The sequence below is a fragment of the Orcinus orca genome, chromosome 1 (genome assembly GCF_937001465.1).
Source record: "Orcinus orca chromosome 1, mOrcOrc1.1, whole genome shotgun sequence".
Classification (NCBI taxonomy): domain Eukaryota; kingdom Metazoa; phylum Chordata; class Mammalia; order Artiodactyla; family Delphinidae; genus Orcinus; species Orcinus orca.
Window position 1 is genome coordinate 103,664,693 of NC_064559.1, and position 20,756 is coordinate 103,685,448.

At 42.7% G+C, this 20,756-nt stretch overlaps 1 non-coding gene and 1 pseudogene across 1 annotated transcript; both read right to left on the bottom strand.

Annotated features, from left to right (window-relative positions):
• Positions 1 to 524: 524 nt before the first annotated feature.
• Positions 525 to 2,464, bottom strand: LOC101279196 (asparagine synthetase [glutamine-hydrolyzing]-like; annotated as a pseudogene).
• Positions 2,465 to 19,898: 17,434 nt separating this feature from the next.
• On the bottom strand, positions 19,899 to 19,971 carry TRNAE-UUC (transfer RNA glutamic acid (anticodon UUC)). Its single transcript has one exon. It is a non-coding gene; the product is annotated as a tRNA-Glu (tRNA).
• Positions 19,972 to 20,756: the final 785 nt, after the last annotated feature.

The window sequence follows — 20,756 nt, forward strand, 5'->3', positions numbered from 1 at the left end:
GAAAGAGAAAGAAACCCCCTCCTCAATCAAACAGAAAAATATATCTCACCATTCCTACGTATATATACTCAAGAGAAATGAAAACATATGTCCATAGGAAAACTAGTTCACAGATGTTCATAGTAGCATTATTCATAATCGCTAAAAAGTGGAAACAACCCATATGTCAATCAACTGATGAAAGGATAAACAAAATGTGGTATAGCCAAACAACGGAATATTATTTGGCCATGAAATATAATGAAGTACTAATGCATGCTACAGTGTGGATGGACCTTGAAATCATCATGCAAAGTGAAATAATCCAGACAAAGAAGGCCACATATTATATGGTTCCATTTATATAAAATGTCCAGAAAAAACAAATCTATAGATGAGTGGTTGCCTAGGGCTGGGGGTGGAGAATGGAAAGTGGCTGCTAATGAATATCATTTTCTTTTTGAGATTATGAAAATATTCTAAAATTAAATTGTGTTGATGATTGCATCACCTGTGAATATACTAAAAACCACTGAACTGTACACTTTCTTTCTTTCTTTCTTTCAGATTTAAGGCTTTTATTTTTTCACACCCACGCAAGCCTGGGCAGTTGACCCATCCTGCCCCCAAGCCCCCTACCCTTCATAATGAGAAGAAATATTTACTTTCACTCCACAGCTCAGGGAGTACCTAAGCTTTGGCAGCGGCCTTGTAATGGGTCAGAGTGCGGGCGGAAGGGTCAGTGGTGCTAGTCTACCTGGGCATCCAGTAATGAGGCAGCCAGTCGGCGCACCTCGGATAGTGGCATTCAAAGATCTGATGGTAGTAATAGCCTTCTTTCGTTTTGGGAGTACTGACGGGAAATTTTGGGCTGCGCTTGCCATCGCTGCATCATCAACCTGATGGTCAATGTATTCCTGTTAAATCCTAAACCAGGAATTCTTAACTGAGGTTATTCCATCACTGAAGGCTTCTTTTTGTCACCAGAGGATCTCTTTAGGTATCAGACTGGAGTCCTCAAACGTCTCTCTCAGGAGATGTTTTTCTATCCCGTTCTTGGGGATTCCCATATCTGGTGGCAGAGACAAGTAATAGGAAGAAAATCGATGATCCAGGAAGCGGACTCTCAGTTCAAGGCCATGGGCAGCAGTAGTTCAATCTGCTCAGAGAACATCAAACAAATAGAGTTCCTTCAGAAGCAGCTCACTCTCCTCCTCGGCCTTCTCAGGGGAAGGAGGCTTGTGAAAATATATGTAACCCTGTGTAAGTTCATCTGAACCTTCTCCAGAGAAGATCACCACGCTATCCGTGTTCTTTGGAATGTACTTTGAAATTAAGTACCTACTGAAGCATGGACTGTTGTAATACCATAATATCAAGGAAATAGCAAGGAAATGTAGTATTTCCTTGATGTAATATCAAGGAAAATAGGACTTCATCCAGGACCTGAATGCCTTCCTCAGAGTTAAAGAGGACTTCATGGTGTTCGCTCGCAATGATTTGCCACCTTTCTAGCAGCTAGTAAATCGGGACTGTCTTCCATGCCAATCGCAAATGTCTGGAGAGGATACTGTACTTGGGCCTCTTTTAGCTGCTTCAACAGGATGGCAGCAACCAAACTGGAAACCAAGCCACCTGATAAAAGGCAGCCAATCCTTCTGTCCATTATCAAACGTTTCTTAATGGCATTGTCAAAAAGGATTCGTAGGTTGTTCTTCACAGTTTCTATCTCAAAACCTGGGAAGAGTTTCTCCACGCTGTCACACAGGGCATGCAGAGGCTCATCTCTACAGCGATGATATTTAACCATTTCCACTGATGCTACTTTGCCATTTGGCTTTAAATCCAAAACTTCATAGTGTCCTGGGAGAAAAAGCTCCACTTTTTTAAAAGGAGTCATAGAGTGCTTCAAGGTAATGAGACCTTTAGCTTCTGAACACATGGCCAAAAGTCCATCTTCTGTCCCGGCTTTAAACAAAGGTCTGACTCCATAGGTATCTCTGCCCAAGAACACTTTCTTATTGACAGTATCCAGTAAAATAAATGCAAATACCCCATCCGACATACAAACTGTTTGCTCAATTCCTCATTTGTCATAAAGATAAAAGATTATCTCACCATCCACTTTGGTCTGGTATTCAAATTCAAAATGGTGTTGCAGCTCCTTGTGGTTGTAGATTTCACTGTTGTAACAGAGCCACAAGTAAGGATATTACTTCACTCAAATTGGCTGCATTCCAAACAGCTGGTCAACCACCACAAACCGGTGAAATCCAAAGCAGCAGTTGGTGTATCCACTGACATTCTCAAAAAGAAATGCATCTAGACCTCTGTGTGCAATCTTCATAGCACTCAGACACTGAACAGAAAGGCAGTCGTCGCTGCCAAAGAGGGCCCAAATGCCACACATGGTGCAATGGAGCTACGGGCTCTCTCCAAGTGACTTATTCAAATACGATCACAGAAATTCTGGGCTCCATTGGGGTGGGCGGGTGTGAGGTGAGCAGGCTGCGACTTGCGGGCTCTGTACACTTTAAATGGATTAATTTTATGGTATGTGAATTACATCTCAATAAAGCTGTTTTATAAAGTCATCTAAAAGGAAGCAAAGATTTTGGAGAGCAAAGGGGAAAACTTCAGCCCTCCTCCTTTCTTTTTTTTTTTTTTTAACATCTTTATTGGAGTATAATTGCTTTACAATGGTGGGCTAGTTTCTGCTTTATAACAAAGTGAATCAGTTATACATATACATATGTTCCCATATCTCTTCCCTCTTGCATCTCCCTCCCTCCCACCCTCCCAATCCCACCCCTCTAGGTGGTCACAAAGCACCAAGATGATCTCCCTGTGCTATGCGGCTGCTTCCCACTAGCTATTTTACGTTTGGTAATGTATATATGTCCATGCCACTCTCTCGCTTTGTCACAGCTTACCCTACCCCCTCCCCATATCCTCAAGTCCATTCTCTAGTAGGTCTGTGTCTTTATTCCTGTCTTACCCCTAGGTTCTTCATGACATTTTTATCCCTTAAATTCCATATATATGTGTTAGCATACAGTATTTGTCTTTCTCTTTCTGACTTACTTCACTCTGTATGACAGACTCTAGGTCCATCCACCTCATTACAAATAGCTCAATTTCGTTTCTTTTCATGGCTGAGTAATATTCCATTGTATATATGTGCCACATCTTCTTTATCCATTCATCTGATGATGGACACTTAGATTGTTTCCATCTCCTGGCTATTGTAAATAGAGCTGCAATGAACATTTTGGTACATGACTATTTTTGAATTATGGTTTTCTCAGGGTATATGTCCAGTAGTGGGATTGCTGGGTCATATGGTAGTTCTATTTGTAGTTTTTTAAAGAACCTCCATACTGTTCTCCATAGTGGCTGTACCAATTCACATTCCCACCAGCAGTGCAAGAGGGTTCCCTTTTCTCCACACCCTCTCCAGCATTTATTGTTTCTAGATATTTGATGATGGCCATTCTGACTGGTGTGAGATGATATCTCATTGTAGTTTTGATTTGCATTTCTCTAATGATTAATGATGTTGAGCATTCTTTCATGTGTTTGTTGGCAGTCTGTATATCTTCTTTGGAGAAATGTCTATTTAGGTCTTCTGCCCATTTTTGGATTGGGTTGTTTGTTTTTTTGTTACTGAGCTGCATGAGCTGCTTGTAAATTTTGGAGATTAATCCTTTGTCAGTTGCTTCATTTGCAAATATTTTCTCCCATTCTGAGGGTTGTCTTTTGGTCTTGTTTATGGTTTCCTTTGCTGTACAAAAGTTTTGAAGTTTCATTAGGTCCCATTTGTTTATTTTTGTTTTTATTTCCATTTCTCTAGGAGGTGGGTCAAAAAGGATCTTGCTGTGATTTATGTCATAGAGTGTTCTGCCTATGTTTTCCTCTAAGAGTTTGATAGTTTCTGGCCTTACATTTAGGGCTTTAATCCATTTTGAGCTTATTTTTGTGTATGGTGTTAGGGAGTGTTCTAATCTCATACTTTTACATGTACCTGTCCAGTTTTCCCAGCACCACTTATTGAAGAGGCTGTCCTTTCTCCACTGTACATTCCTGCCTCCTTTATCAAAGATAAGGTGACCATATGTGTGTGGGTTTATCTCTGGGCTTTCTATCCTGGTCCATTGATCTTTCTGTTTTTGTGCCAGTACCATACTGTCTTGATTACTGTAGCTTTGTAGTATAGTCTGAAGTCAGGGAGCCTGATTCCTCCAGCTCCGTTTTTCGTTCTCAAGATTGCTTTGGCTATTCGGGGTCTTTTGTGTTTCCATACAAATTGTGAAATTTTTTGTTCTAGTTCTGTGAAAAATGCCAGTGGTAGTTTGATAGGGATTGCATTGAATCTGTAGATTGCTTTGGGTAGTAGAGTCATTTTCACAATGTTGATTCTTCCAATCCAAGAACATGGTATATCTCTCCATCTATTTGTATCCTCTTTAATTTCTTTCATCAGTGTCTTATAATTTTCTGCATACAGGTCTTTTGTCTCCCTAGGTAGGTTTATTCCTAGATATTTTATTCTTTTTGTTGCAATGGTAAATGGGAGTGTTTTCTTGATTTCACTTTCAGATTTTTCATCATTAGTGTATAGGAATGCCAGAGATTTCTGTGCATTAATTTTTTTTTTTTTTTTTTTTTCGGTACGCGGGCCTCTCACTGCTGTGGCCTCTCCCGTTGCGGAGCACAGGCTCTGGACGCGCAGGCTCAGCGGCCATGGCTCACGGGCCCAGCCGCTCCACGGCATGTGGGATCTTCCCGGACCGGGGCACGAACCCGTGTCCCCTGCATCGGCAGGCGGATTCTCAACCACTGCGCCACCAGGGAAGCCCTCTGTGCATTAATTTTGTATCCTGCTACTTTACCAAATTCATTGATTAGTTCTCGTAGTTTTCTGGTAGTTTTAGGATTCTCTATATATAGTATCATGTCATCTGCAAACAGTGACAGCTTTACTTCTTTTCTGACTTGGATTCCTTTTATTTCCTTTTCTTCTCTGATTGCTGTGGCTAAAACTTCCAAAACTATGTTGAATAAGAGTGGTGAGAGTGGGCAACCTTGTCTTGTTCCTGATCTTAGTGGAAATGCTTTCAGTTTTTCACCATTGAGGATGATGTTGGCTGTGGGTTTGTCATATATGGCCTTTATTGTGTTGAGGAAATTTCCCTCTATGCCTACTTTCTGCAGGGTTTTTATCATAAATGGGTGCTGAATTTTGTCGAAAGCTTTCTCTGCATCTATTGAGATGATCATATGGTTTTTCTCCTTCAATTTGTTAATATGGTGTATCACGTTGATTGATTTGCGTATATTGAAGAATCCTTGCATTCCTGGAATAAACCCCACTTGATCATGGTGTATGATCCTTTTAATGTGCTGTTGGATTCTGTTTGCTAGTATTTTGTTGAGGATTTTTGCATCTATGTTCATCAGTGATATTGGCCTGTAGTTTTCTTTCCTTGTGACATCCTTGTCTGGTTTTGGTAACAGGGTGATGGTGGCCTCGTAGAATGAGTTTGAGAGTGTTCCTCCCTCTGTTATATTTTGGAAGAGTTTGAGAAGGATAGATGTTAGCTCTTCTCTAAATGTTTGATAGACTTCACCTGTGAAGCCATCTGGTCCTGGGTTTTTGTTTGTTGGAAGATTTTTAATCACAGTTTCAATTTCAGTGCTTGTGATTGGTCTGTTCATATTTTCTGTTTCTTCCTGGTTCAGTCTTGGGAGGCTATACCTTTCTAAGAGTTTTCCATTTCTTCCAGGTTGTCCATTTTATTGGCATAGAGTTGATTGTAGTAGTTTCTTAGGATGCTTTGTATTTCTGCGGAGTCTGTTGTAACTTCTCCTTTTTCATTTCTAATTTTATTGATTTGAGTCCTCTCCCTCTTTTTTTGATGAGTCTGACTAATGGTTTATCAATTTTGTTTATCTTCTCAAAGAACCAGCTTTTAGTTTTATTGATCTTTGCTATTGTTTTCTTTGTTTCTACTTCATTTATTTCTGCTCTGATCTTTATGATTTCTTTCCTTCTGCTAACTTTGGGTTTTGTTTGTTCTTCTCTCTCTAGTTCCTTTAGGCATAAGGTTAGATTGTTTACCTGAGATTTTTCTTGTCTCTTGAGGTAGGCTTGTATAGCTATAAACTTCCCTCTTAGAACTGCTTTTGCTGCATCCCATAGGTTTTGGATCGTCGTGTTTTCATTGTCATTTGTCTCTAGGTATTTTTTGATTTCCTCTTTGATTTCTTCAGTGATCTCTTGGTTGTTTAGTAACGTATTATTTAGCCTCAATGTGTTTGTGTTTTTTACGTTTTTTTCCCTGTAATTCATTTATAATCTCATAGCGTTGTGGTCAGAAAAGCTGCTTGATATGATTTCAATTTTCTTAAATTTACTGAGGCTTGATTTGTGACCCAAGATGGATCTATCCTGGAGAATGTTCCATGTGCACTTGAGAAGAAAGTGTAATCTGCTGTTTTTGGATGGAATATCCTATAAATATCAATTAAATCTATCTGGTCTATTGTGTCATTTAAGCTTCTGTTTCCTTATTTATTTTCATTTTGGAGGATCTCTCCATTGGTGTAAGTGAGGTGTTAAAGTCCTCCACTATTATTGTGTTACTGTCGATTTCCTCTTTTAGAGCTGTTAGCAATTGCTCTATGTATTGAGGTGCTCCTATGTTGGGTGCATATATATTTATAATTGTTATATCTTCTTGGATTGATCCCTTGATCATTTTGTAGTGTCCTTCCTTGTCTCTTGTAACAGTCTTTATTTTAAAGTCTATTTTATCTGATATGAGTATAGCTACTCCAGCTTTCTTTTGATTTCCATTTGCATGGAATATCTTTTTCCATCCCCTCACTTTCAGTCTGTATGTGTCCCTACGTCTGAAGTGGGTCTCTTGTAGACAGCATATATATGGGTCTTGTTTTTGTATCCATTCAGAAAGCCTGTGTCTTTTGGTTGGAGTATTTTCTTCTCTTGTGTTTCCCACTTCGAGAAGTTCCTTTAACATTTGTTGTAGAGCTGGTTTGGTGGTGCTGAATTCTCTTAGCTTTTGCTTGTCTGTTTGATTTCTCCATCGAATCTAAATGAGATCCTTGCCGGGTAGAGTAATCTTGGTTGTAGGTTCTTCCCTTTCATCACTTAAGTATATCATGCCACTCCCTTCTGGCTTATAGAGTTTCTGCTGAGAAATCAGCTGTTAACCTTATGGGAGTTCCCTTGTATATTATTTTCCATTTTTCCTTTGCTGCTTTCAATAATTTTTCTTTGTCTTTAATTTCTGCCAATTTGATTACATGCCGATGCGTCTTGGTGTGTTTCTCCTTGGGTTTATCCTGTATGGGACTCACTGCGTTTCCTGGACTTGGGTGGCTATTTCCTTTCCCATGTTAAGGAAGTTTTCGACTATAATCTCTTCAAATATTTTCTCTGGTCCTTTCTCTCTCTGTTCTCCTTCTATGACCCCTATAATGCGAATGTTGTTGCATTTAATGTTGTCCCAGAGGTCTCTTAGGCTGTCTTCATTTCTTTTCATTCTTTTTTCTTTATTCTGTTCCGTAGCAGTGAATTCCACCATTCTGTCTACCAGATCACTTATCTGTTCTTCTGCCTCAGTTATTCTGCTATTGATTCCTTCTAGTGTAGTTTTCATTTCAGTTATTGTATTGTTTATCTCTGTTTGTTTGTTCTTTAATTCTTCTAGGTCTTTGTTAAACATTTCTTGCATCTTCTCAATCTTTGCCTCCTTTCTTTTTCCGAGGTCCTGGATCATCTTCACTATCATTATTCTGAATTCTTTTTCTGGAAGGTTTCCTATCTCCACTTCATTTAGTTGTTTTTCTGGGCTTTTATCTTGTTCCTTCATCTGGTACATAGCCCTCTACCTTTTCATCTTGTCTGTCTTTCTGTGAATGTGGTTTTTGTTCCACAGGCTGCAGGATTGTAGTTCTTCTTGCTTCTGCTGTCTGCCCTCTGGTGGATGAGGCTGTCTAAGAGGCTTGTGTAAGTTTCCTGACGGGAGGGACTGGTGGTGTGTAGAGCTGACTGTTGCTCTGGTGGGCAGAGCTCACCAGAGCTCTGATCTGCCTGACTGTTGATGGGTGGGGCTGGGTTCCCTCCCTGTTGGTTGTTTTGCCTGAGGCAACCCAACACTGGAGTCTACCTGGGCTCTTTGGTGGGGCTAATGACAGACTCTGGGAAGGCTCACGCCAAGGAGTACTTCCCAGGACTTCTGCTGCCGGTGTCCTTGGCCCCACGGTGTCAGCTCTGTATTTCTTAAAAGTCTCTTGTTTGCATCCCTTAGAGCATCCTGTCACTTTCAAGATCACCGTCCCACTTAACTTTCTCTGCCTTTCTGGATCTCCCAGAGAGTACCTGCAGGTCCCCGAGTTGTAGCTAGTAGTGTTTCGGAACCTCAGGGAATACAGCCTTTCCCTGGGGGCCACCGAAGAGCCCCTCTGCTGAGAGTACCACAGGTCTTCCTGGGACACCTCCATCCTCTCTACACAGCCATCTGTAAGCTTGGCCCAGGAGAACGCGTAGGGAACTTGCGGGTCTCAGCCGGCAGTGCAAGGCAAGTCCACATCTCCAAACAGGCCACCTTCACCTCCCGGGCAGGGGGCACCACGCTGCAGGCGCAGCTCAGGAGCAGGAGCTGGAGGCCGCGCGCCATGGCTGAGGGCTGCCCGCCCGGGACCGTGGTGCGTGCCTCCACTTGTAGCTGTGCCCCACCGGCACTTCTTTGTGCTTTTATTTTGGCTGTACGCGGGCCTCTCACCGCCGCAGCCCCTCCCGCCGCGGAGCACGGGATCCCCCCAGACCGGGGCACGAACCCGCGTCCCCCGCATCGGCAGGCGGACCCCCAACCACTGCGCCACCAGGGAAGCCCTCTTTGTGCTTTTGATTTGCATTTCCCTGGTGATGAGTGATGCTGAGCACCTTTTCATGTGCCTGTTGGCCATCTGTATGTCTTCTTTGGAAAAATGTCTATTCAGATTCTTTGCCCACTTATTAATGAGATTGTTTGGGTTTTTGCAGTTAAGTTGTATGAGCTCTTTATAAATTTTGGACATGAACCTCTTATCAGATAGACGATTTACAAGTATGTTCTCCCATTCCGTAGGTTACCTTTTCATTTTGATGGTTTCTTTCTCTGTGCAATAGTTCATTTCTTCTTACTGCTGCAATCTACCATGGTGTGGATGCACCACAGTTTATTCAATCACATACTGCCGAACATCTGGATTGTTTCTGACTAGTTTTTGGCTATTACAAATAAAACTGGTATAAACATTCCTGTGCTGTTCTCATTTTCACAACTGAGCCTGAGGCTGTCACTAGTATTTATGACTTTCCTCTGTTGCTTCTCATTCCTTTGTCTTAACAATAGCTAACATTTATAGAGTGTTTACTACATGCCAGACCCTGTTCTATGTGTTTTATAAGTGTTAATTCTCAAAATAACCGTTTGAGATATGAACTATTATTATCCCCATGTTACAGGTGTGGAAACTAAAGTAGACACAGGTACACAGCCAGCATGTGTTAGCACTCAGATTTAAATCCATGTAGTCTGGTACCCGAGCTCAGGCTCTAAACCACTATGTTATACAGGCAGGACTTAAGATGGTTGGGTTCTTTTCTCATGGAGTGACTTAAACCTTCACTCCTGGAGGATAACTAGCTGTTATCTTGCTTCTGCTGGTTTAGTCTTCTGTTAACTTTAACCATTGGACATGATGGTATATGATATCCCTGGGGTGCCGCTGGGTTGCACACATCCTCCTCTCTGACCCTGCTGTGTAACAGTAACCTTATTTTCTCTAAATCATCAGTATCAATCATCCCAGCTAACGTCTTATTCCCCTTCTTTGCCTGTTTACTCAATGGCTTAAAAAGCCCCAAATGGCCAGGTTTCTGTCTCACGTTCCAGTGCAATGGGCCTATTGGTGTCTCCTCTTTGTGGAAGCAAACCTCCTTGGGATACCAAACCTCTAAACCAGCAAAGCCCAGAGTCATGGGGCTACACGCAAAAATGTTGTGGGTTATTAGGTGTAGTAGTTAGAGGCCCCACTCCCACCTCTATCTCCCTCTTCCTGGGGCCACCATGTATCCTGGCTAAGAAAGAAATGGTACCATAGAATTGCTGCTGGTTCAGAGCATACATTGCACTCCACTCTGGGGTCAGCACTCCATTCTCAGAGGGTTTTGCCATAACTCAGTCTCTACAAAGCCAACTCCTTCTGAGGGATGGAGTACATAAGACTCATGACTCCCATGGGCCTTCCAGGGTAAAGAACATGGACTCTGGAGCCAAACTGTTTGGATTCATATATTGGCCTCACCACTCACTTACCTACTGTGACTTTGAGCCATTTATAAAACTTCTCTGTAACTCAGTTTCCTTATCTGTAAAATGGAGATAATAATGGTATTTAGCTTAATATGGTTTCTGTGAAGATTAGATGAGCTAATGAAATGGAGGAGGACACTATGGTCCTTCCCCACCATGTCCTCCGCCTGCCTCTTGTCTGTGGAAAATCTTTAGCCAAAGAATAAGTTTAATCAGAGAAGTGAGAAAATGCAGAAGCAAAGAAAAGCAGTCAAACAGGACAAAACAATAATAGTTTAGTCTGTAAGCAAAGTCAAGGACCTTTAGTTCCTTCTCAAAGGCTGTAGATAACATTCAGAGCCATATCCTGTGAGCTGTCTTTTAGATACTGAAACCCCCAGCAGGTGGAAGAAGTTAACTACATGATGACCAGACTGTAGCCTTGACATAAGATGCCACAGTTCCAAGAATTGGCCTCAAGGAAATGGGAACAAACCAACCCTGGAATTGAAGATTAACTGTACTTAAGACAATCTAGGGACTTCCCTGGTGGTCCATTGGGTAAAGACTCCACTCTCCCAATGCAGGGAGCCCAGGTTCGATCCCTGGTCCGGGAACTAGATCCCGCATGCATGCTGCAACAAAGATCCCACATGCTGTAACTAAGACCAGGCACAGCCACAACAATAAATAAATATATTTTTTTAAATCAAGACGACGCTGGTCAGACCACCGCATGACCAATTTCAAGATGACTGTCAGAGCTGACTGTGCTGTTTCTGCATGTAGCCCCTCCCTACATCTATAAAAGCTCTTGTCCACTGATTGTCAGTGGGGGTGGAGTGGAGGGGAGGGGAGGGGAGGGGGCGGGGAGGGGGAGGGGGAATCCGCCCTACCCCCCACCCTCCGCCCCCGGTTGCCAGCTTCCAAAATAAAGCAAACTTTCCTTTCCACCAACTTGCCTCTTTATGGACTTTTGAGCACTGAGCAGCTGGACCCCACTTTTGGTTACACCAATACTTGCAGAGCACTTCGCGTGCTAGACACTGTCAACACTCTTTCACTGTACAGTGAGATCTTGGTCAGAAGCCACGCGTGTGGGGAGCCACGATAGCGTATGAGGCATCTGGAATGTCCACAGATGGTAGGGGGTGGGCAGATGTATGGGAGTAGGGAAAAATAAATCCAAGGCTTAAAATGCATAATTGCCTTCTAGAGAGAACAAATTTCTGCCCCTTCCTTGTTGGAGGAGAGCTAACATAAGCACCCTTCATCAAGTAGGTGGGTTGAATTGGTAGCTTTTGTGGGCCAAGCTGACCTTCAGCAGTAGCCCCCACTAGGTCTGACTTGGTAAGGGGCAGTCCATCCTGTGAAGGCCACATACAGCCTGCGTCCTTGCCACCACAGCTGTTTGGTTCATAGAATGTCTCAGGGAGAAACAGAATGACACCCATAAAGCGGGTTCATCTTACCCATCTGACCACCAGGAGCAGCCTCTAGGGAGACGACCTTGTGGTGAGTGGCTCTACTAGACACAAATATTCTTGTGTTCTGGGGCCCTCCTAAGAGGTCCATTCACAAGACTTCTTCCCAAACCTCTTTTCCCCAACCCTCTGATTTTGTTCCATCTAAGTTTGTCCACCCAGCCAAATCACTGACCTTGCACATGAATCAGTATAGATCCTCTGTGTCTTCTCCCAAAAGAGCCAATGATGTATTCTACTTGAAATTTTACCCATTGGAGGATTTTCTTTCTCCATTAACTTCCAGGATCATCTCTCAGAAGGGCTTTACTATTTTTTTTCAATGAAGAGGCATTTGTTAATTATGTACAATTTAAGAAAAAGACCACTGAGTCTCTAGATTTGAAAGTAAATATCTTATAAAATTCCAGGGAATTCCTTGGCGGTCGGTGGTTGTCTCCGCACTTCCACTGCCGGGGATCCGGGTCCCATCCTTAGTCGGGGAAATAAGATCCCGCAAGCCACGTGGCTCAGCCAAAATAAATAAATGAATAAATAAATAAATAAAGCTCCATCCAAAAAAAAATTCCATGCTAAAAACTTCTGCTTTCCTAAGGGTTAAAACATTTTTAAATTGTGGTAAAAAACCTATAACATTAAATTTACTGTCTTAACCATTTTTAAATGTACAGTTCAATAGTGCTAAGTATATTCACGTTGTTGTGCAATAGATCTCTAGAACTTTTTCTCAGAAGCGCTTTGTTACCGCAATAATAACAGGAACACTTAGTGCATGGACTATTCAAAGAGTTTTACATACATTAAGTTATTTAATTTTTAAACCAACCTACGAGGTTAGGTATTTTTATTACCTCTCTTTTAGAGATAAGGAAACAGATGTTCAGAGGGATTAAAACACTTGCCCAGGGCTTCCCTGGTGGCGCAGTGGTTGAGAGTCCACCTGCCGATGCAGGGGACGCGGGTTCGCGCCCACGTCCGGGAGGATCCCACATGCCGCGGAGCAGCTGGGTCCGTGAGCTATGGCCGCTGAGCCTGCGCGTCCGGAGCCTGTGCTCCGCAACAGGAGAGGCCACAACAGTGAGAAGCCCGCGTACCGCAAAAAAACAAAACAAAAAAAAACACTTGCCCAAATTCATATAGCTAGGAACTAGTGGAACCAGAATTCAAATACAGGCAGTCTGGTTCTAGAATTCTTGCTATTAATCTTTTTTTTTTTAACTGTGGTGGGTTTTTTTAACCATTTTTAAAAATTGAAGTATAGTTAATTTACAATGTTGTGTTAGTTTCAGGTATACAACAAAGTGATTCAGTTTTACATATAAATAAATAAATATATATATATATATTCTTTTTCAGATTCTTTTCCATTATAGGTTATTACCAGATATTGAATACAGTTCCCTGTGCTCTACAGTAGTACCTTGTTTATCTATTTAGAATTCTTGCTGTTAATCTCTTAATAATAAGCCACTTCTGGCTAGTGATGGTGTATGGTGCAGAGCCAGTCTCCTGCAATCCAAGTTGGAATTTTTTTTGTAATATTTATTTATTTATTTGTCTGTGTTGGGTCATAGTTGTGGCACACAGCATCTTCGTTGTGGCACGTGGGCTTCTCTCTAGTTGTGGCGCTCGGGCTCTAGAGCCACGGGCTCAGTAGTTGCGGCGCACGGGCTTAGTTGCCCCGCAGCATGTGGGATCTTAGTTCCCCGACCAGGGATTGAACCCATGTCCCCTGCATCGGAAGGCAGATTCTTAACCACTGGACCACCAGGGAGGTCCCCTGGAATTATTTTTTTGTTTCCAGTGTCTTCATGCCTAACTTCTCCTGAAGCCACTGGAGTGGACTGAGGGAGGAGAGGTTATTTAGCAAGATATGGCAAGCTAGAAGGCACACCAGGGCATTCTGTGGCTCCTTTCTGCCTTTAGGATACTATCAGGCTCCAGCCAGCTCTATTTGAAGACGAGGAGCACCAGGGCTTGTGAGACCTTGGGCTGGCTGGGTGGATCAGATAATCCTCAGTTCATAAGGGGCTTGGCCCTATGTTTGGTTTCTACTGAGATCCAGAAACTCACAAGAAGCTATTTATCAAGAGAAGAACTGTTACTTGCTGAAGTTGGCTGGACCTCACCACCGCTTTGGGCCACCCTGGGGACTCTCCTTCTGGGACTTGCTTGCCCCAGTCTCTAAGATCACCCCAGTATGTCAAGCACCACTGGATCCCCTGAGTCATAAGGCCCCAGTGACAGATGTGCCTGAACTGCAGCCAGGAGCAGCTGGAGAGCTTTCCTCGTCTGAGACCCCATTCTCAGAACGCAGCTTCTACCTCTCAAATTTCAAGTGCAGCCCTGGCTCCACCAGCATCATGGGACCCTAGGAGCTTCTGTAGCATGCTACCTACCCAAACACTTGCGTGCCCCCCCGCATCAACCAAAGCCCACTCCCCACTGTCCCTATTTCTCTGTGTCATGGTCCTCCTTCGGCACAGCTGGCTGTCCAAGACCGAGTCACATGCTTGCTACCAGCTGCAAGGGGACCTGGGACAGTGAGTATCTGGCCTTTTGGTTCCTGAAGTGGTTGGTGGGTTCTGTCTCCCACCAAACTTAAAAAGAGATGTATGTGCTGGCCAGACCCAAACAATAAAACACAAAAACAACCTATCCCAAGGAGCTGTGAAGATTATATGATTTACTACATTATTATAGCGTAGGACTCACAGGCACAGAGTCTAACGCCAACTGCCTGGGTTCACTTCCTGGGCTCTGCCGCTCACTAGCTGTATGACTTTGTCAAGTTACTTCCCTTTGGTATATGTAACTCCCTTATCTGTCAAGTGGACATGAGAGTGCTCATTTCACAGGGCTGTTATGAGGATTAAACACACAGAGCAGGGCTTCTCTGGTGGCACAGTGGTTAAGAATCCACCTGCCAGTGCAGGGGACATGGGTTCAAGCCCTGGTCCGGGAAGATCCCTCATGCCGGGGCGCAACTGAGTCCCCGAGCCACAACTACTGAAGCCCGTGCACCTAGAGCCGGTGCTCGGCAACAAAGAGAAGCTACCTCAGTGAGAAGCCTGCACACAGCAACGAAGACCCAATGCAGCCCAAAATAAATAAATTTTTAAAAATAAATAAATAAAACACACACAGAGCATGTAAAGAGCTTAGAGAAGTACCTGGCACAGGTAAGCTTTTATATGAGACGTGTGGTTCACGTCTCTTTGTTTGTCTTTAAGTCCTTAAAACAGCACCAAGGGCTTATTAAGCATTTAATAAGTGATGGCTGTTGTTATTATTATCATTATTACCTGTGTCTTGCCTACTTGTCCAGGTATGTCTCTAGACTACATCCTGAAAGTGGAATTCCTAGGTAAAATGGTACACACAGTTTAACTTTTGATAGGTAGTGACAAATTGCATTTTGTTAATCAGGCACCAGCTGGTACTCTCACCAATCCTGAATGAGCATGCCCTTTTCCTCCTGTCTCACCAATACTGGATTTTAACTTTTAAAAGTTTTGCTCTTCTAATAAGAAACTGTGTTATTGTATTCTTTCATTATTTCAATTTTTAAATTATGTATGTATTTCAAGCTTACTATAAAACTTTTAAAACTCCATAACTGGCAGTCCAGTGGTTAAGACTTGGCACTTTCACTGCCAAGGGTGCAGGTTCAATCCCTGGTCGGGAAACTAAGACCCCACAAGCTGTGTGATGCAGCCAAATAAAAAAAATTTTAATTAAAAAAATAAAAATAGGGACTTCTTTGGTGGCACAGTGGTTGAGAATCCGCCTGCCAGTGCTGGGGACTGGAGTTCAAGCCCTGGTTCGGGAAGATGCCACATGCCGCAGAGCAACTAAGCCCGCGAACCACAACTACTGAGCCCACGTGCCACAACTACTGAAGCCCGCACGCCTAAAGCCCGTGCTCCGCAACAAGAGAAGCCACCGCAATGAGAAGCTCACGCACCACAATGAAGAGTGGCCCCCACTCGCCACAACTAGAGAAAGCCTGCACACAGAAATGAAGACCCAACGCAGCCAAAAATAAATAAATAAATACATAAATTTATTTTAAAAAATTAAAAAACGTAATTGATATATAATGTAAAAATAAAAATTGCTCCCTATAATCCAGTTCCTCAGAGGTAACCACTGTCAGTTATATTTGGTATGTTTGGTATAATAAAGGATGATTTATCTCTACAAATCCTTTTTTATGAAGATATAAATACACATAGATATAACTTAAACATATATAATTTAAACTAGTTTAATATAAATTAAATTAATTTAAACAATTAATTAAATGGTTTAATTTAATATATAGTTTTAATTAAATAAGATTATACTATTTTTTGTTTTTTACCCCTTGACCATATTCCTTGGATATCCTTCCATATCAGTATATACAAAACTGTACATTATGACTGCTTGGTGTTCCATATTATTGATGTTACATAACGTATTTAACCATTTCCCCTACTGATTGTTTCCAACTTCTTGCTATTACAAACAATGTTGCAATGAACATTCTATTCACATATTTGTGTCCTTGTCTATATTGCATACTTGTCTTTCCACAGAGCAGATCATTAAAATGGATTTCCCTGTAAAATGTTGCTAGGTATTGCTAAATTGCCTTCTTAAAATGTTCACCATTTTATACTCTTGCCAATAAAATATAAGCATGACCTTTTCCCCACACTCCTTCCAACCTGAATATTATCAGCCTTTTTATTTTTGAAAGTCATGTCATATTGTGGTTTTAACAAGCATTTCTCTGATTACTAATGAGATTGGGTAACTCTTCTTATGTTTATAAAGCCATTTATCTTTCATTTTCATATTCTTGGCACATTTTTCTGTTGCACTGTCTTTTTCCAATTGATTTGTTGGAGATTTTGGATCTTGAGAGCAATCATTGTTTTTCAGTTTAAACTTTGCCTTTTAAACTTTGGTTGACTTTTGACAAGCTGAGACAGGAACTCTCACAGTATTCATTTCCCAAATAGCAATTATTAGTATTTCTACACATGCCTGTGACCCTGGGGAGATCCTAGTGGAAACAGCAGGTTAGATATGGTGTATAGAAGACAGAGAATCCAGGATATGCATGGAGACTTTTTCCCGGGCCTCCCTCTGATTCCAAGTAGAACTGAGGACATCTCTTCAAACCTTGGGACTCCTGTCTTTCTGGGGCACTGGGAGAAGTATCCCCTACTTTCTTCCCAGTCAGCTTCTTGGTGCCGAGGTGAGAAAGCAGAGGCCCTGGGCTCCCAAGGGAAGGAGAGGATTTGTTCCTGCCTGCCCTGAGTCTTCGTAGAGAAACTGTGACTCAGGAATATGACTCCAGGGACCAAAGGTCCTACCAGCCTCAAACGGAAGGGCTTTTACTTTCCTTTGGATATTTTATTTACAGTACTGTAACGTGTCCAAAATGAAGGCTTGATTAGGGGGGTTGATGGCTTAATTTGGGCCATTAACCAAGAATGATGCAATTGTTTCTTCCCAGGCTCTTAACTGAAAGGGTGCAAGCCAAGTGGGTCTCTGTAAAGGTGGAGATGATTGCATTAAAGCAATGGCTTTATGGCTCTTGTCTCAGCTCTTCTGGAGCCAGTCCTGGCACGGGAGGAAGGCTGTAGGGGAGGGCGGAGTGTGATGGCAAACTTTCACCTGTGTCCCTATAACCGACATTACCTTTTCTAGACTACATAACTGGTTTTCAAACCCACTTCACCTTTTCTTCTTGTAGATTAGATGTATTACAAGACACATAATATCTGTTCTAGTCAGACTCTTCATTTAAACAGAAAATCAAGTCTTCAGTAGGCAGAGGTTAAAGAGATTAGGTTATAGAGATTTAAGAGACTTATATTTTTAAGCATTTTTTAAATTTATTTTATTTATTTATTTTTGGCTGCGTTGGGTCTTCATTGCTGCATGGGGGCTTTCTCTAGTTGCGGCGAGCGGGCGCTACTCTTTGTTGTGGTGCACGGGCTTCTCATTGCGGTGGCTTCTCTTGTTGCAGAGCACAGGCTCTAGGCTCGCGGGCTTCAGTAGTTGTGGCACGTGGGCTCAGTAGTTGTGGTGCATGGACTTAGTTGCTCCGCAGCGTGTGGGATCTTCCCGGACCAGGCTCGAACCTGTGTCCCCTGCATTGGCAGGCGGATTCTCAACCACTGTGCCACCCAGGAAGCCCCTAAGAGATTTATTGAGAAAGTCAACAGACAGTTATGGACCGTCTAGATCTTGATGCAAATAAACTGTAAAATGAAAACTTACGAGACAATGGGGGAAATTTGAACACTGATTTAATATTTGGTAATAGTAAAGGTGTATTAATTTGTTTACCTGTGATTATGGTATTGTGGTTTTTAAAAAAGAATTCTTATCTTGAAGGGATGCATACTGAAATATTAATTCAAGAAATAATATAATGTCTAGAGTTTGCTGCAAAAAAAATCCAAGGTAGAGGGAGGCTTGGAGGTATAGTCGAAACAAGATGGGTTATGAGCTGATCTTTATTGAAGGTGTATGGTGTACCTGTGGGTTCGTTATACTATTCACTCTACTTTTGTATTTATTGAAATTTTCCGGAATGAGAGAGAGAGAGGAGATCTCTCTATCTCACTTTCTATTCTTGTCTTCTCTCTCAAGAGATAGGGATAAAATAGTTAAGGTAAAAGTTGCTTTTAAAGCACTTTCTTTCCCCTCTTTAGCATCTCCCTTGCTCTTGCCGGTAGACCAGTAGCCACTCCTCAGCACTGCCCACTGGGAGGCATGCATTTGACCACACTGCTAAAATCCTAGCGGCTTAACACCCCAGGGGTAATCCCTGCAGCTCAGAGGTGAGAAGAGGCCATCACATAACAGAAAGACATAAACTGCTGGTGGTGAAGTTTCAGGCATCAGCAGCAGGCCAGAAGGGAGGATATTTCTGAGTGGATTCGAGGTGGGGAGGAAGCTCTCTCAAATTATACCCTTTGTGGAAAGCCCTGGCAGAGGGCATTGTTGTTTTTTCTTTATTTCTCTTCTCTGAGCTTCGTTGCTGCTCTGAGCAACAGGCTCTGAATTCAGCATTGTTCAGAGATGGGGAGGTGCTGTGAGATGAGCGTGGGCAGCTGGATGAATTAGTAAAACTTTGTTTCCTTAGGGTGAGATGAAGAAAAAAGCTACTTGCCTCTCCAGGTGTGCTGTGGGCCGTGCCTGAGCCATTTGCTTGCTAGAGTGCAGTGCCCAGCCTGGCACCAGTGACGCCTGGTAACTGGTTCTCAGTAAACGCTACTCTCTTCCTCTGAGGGCATGGAGTTGGTCTATTAAAACAAGGAGAAATGAGCAGGCCAGGGCTCAGAAATCCTGAGCAGGCCCAAACTTCAACTTGTCCAGCCAGTTCTGCTTCAGGCTGCCGCAGGCTGCTACCTTATGTGCTACAGGCATTTTCGTATACGTTTGTGTGTTCCTGGGTTCTTAGTTTGTTTATGCTGTTCGTTTGCACACAAACCTGTACCTGTATATACCAGACAACCCTTTCGAATGTTGTACTCTCGGTCACCCTTGCATTATCTTCCTTCCTTCTTAGCACTTATATGAAATAATCTTATTTATTTATACATTTACTTGATTATTGGCTGTCTCCCTTAGAATGTCATCTCTTTGATGGCAGAAACTTTGTCTTGTTCACCACTTTGTCTACCAAAACAGGGCTCCAGAAATGTTTGTGGAGATTGAATGAATGAATGACCATGCACATGTGTGTCTTCAAAGGAGAGGGCAGAGAGGTTGGTGGGACAGCTGCTGGGTGAAGGACCCAGGGCCAGTCCTTCTCCCTAGCATGGGCTCCCACTGTGGCCCTGACTGCACTGCACTGATCTTCCATCCTGTTTTCTTTTCTTCCTCTCTTCCTTCCTTCTTTCTTTCCTTCCTTCCTTTCTTTCTTTCCCTCTCTCTCTCTCTCTCTCTCAATATATATATGTTTTGTTTTGTTTTAATACCTTTATTTGGGGTTTGGTTACAGAAGTAATATATGCTTTTTTTTTTTTTTGGCCATACCACACAACTTGTGGGATCTTAGTTCCCTGACCAGGGCTTGAACCCCGGGCCACTGCAGTGAAAGTGCAGAGTCCTAACCACTGGACCACCAGGGAATTCCCCATGCTTTTTATCTTTTAAAATCCAGAAGCATATAAAGAAAAAATGGAAAATCATCACCTTCCTTCCATTGCGTCTCTCCAGAGGTAACCACGGCTGCTACTTAGATGTATGAGCTCCCAGTCTTTCCCAGAGCACAGGGGGGGTCTCCACCACTCCCCCTACCAAGACCGCACAGCTCCAAGCTGTAGACATCTGCTTCCTCACTCCTCTCCCCTTTTCCGAGAAAAAGTCTCTCTGTTCTGAGGTTTCCAAGAAACAAAACATCAGAGCTTTCCACATTCCTTCTGTTCTTCTGCTCCCCACCCTACTCCTCCTGAAACCAAACGAAGCAAAACAAAACACAAAAACGCCAAGGATTGATTAGAAAAACTGTGAGCTCCAGAGTCAGGCGGACCTGGGTGGAAATCCTGCTCTGCCATCTGTCAGAAGCCTTGGCCCTCTCTGAGCCTCAGTTTCTTCGTGAGTGAAAGGAGGGTGCTTTACTTACGAGACTGGGTGGTGTCAAGGGTTAAACTGGGTGCTGCAGGCAAGGGCTAGTGCACGGGAGGTGGTTTCACAAGTTAATTTTCCTTTCTCCCCATTATCACTCTGGAGCGGACTTACTGCTTCCCTGTCATTTTTGTTTTGCTAGAGATGAAGAACACCAAGTTTTTTTTTTCTTTCTCTCTTTCTTTTTTTTTTTTTTTTTTTTAACACATCAAGTTATTCTTAGAGACTCTGACTTCATCATCTCCTCTACTTTCCCTTCGCTGGGTTTAGTCCTTCTTCCCTCACTTCC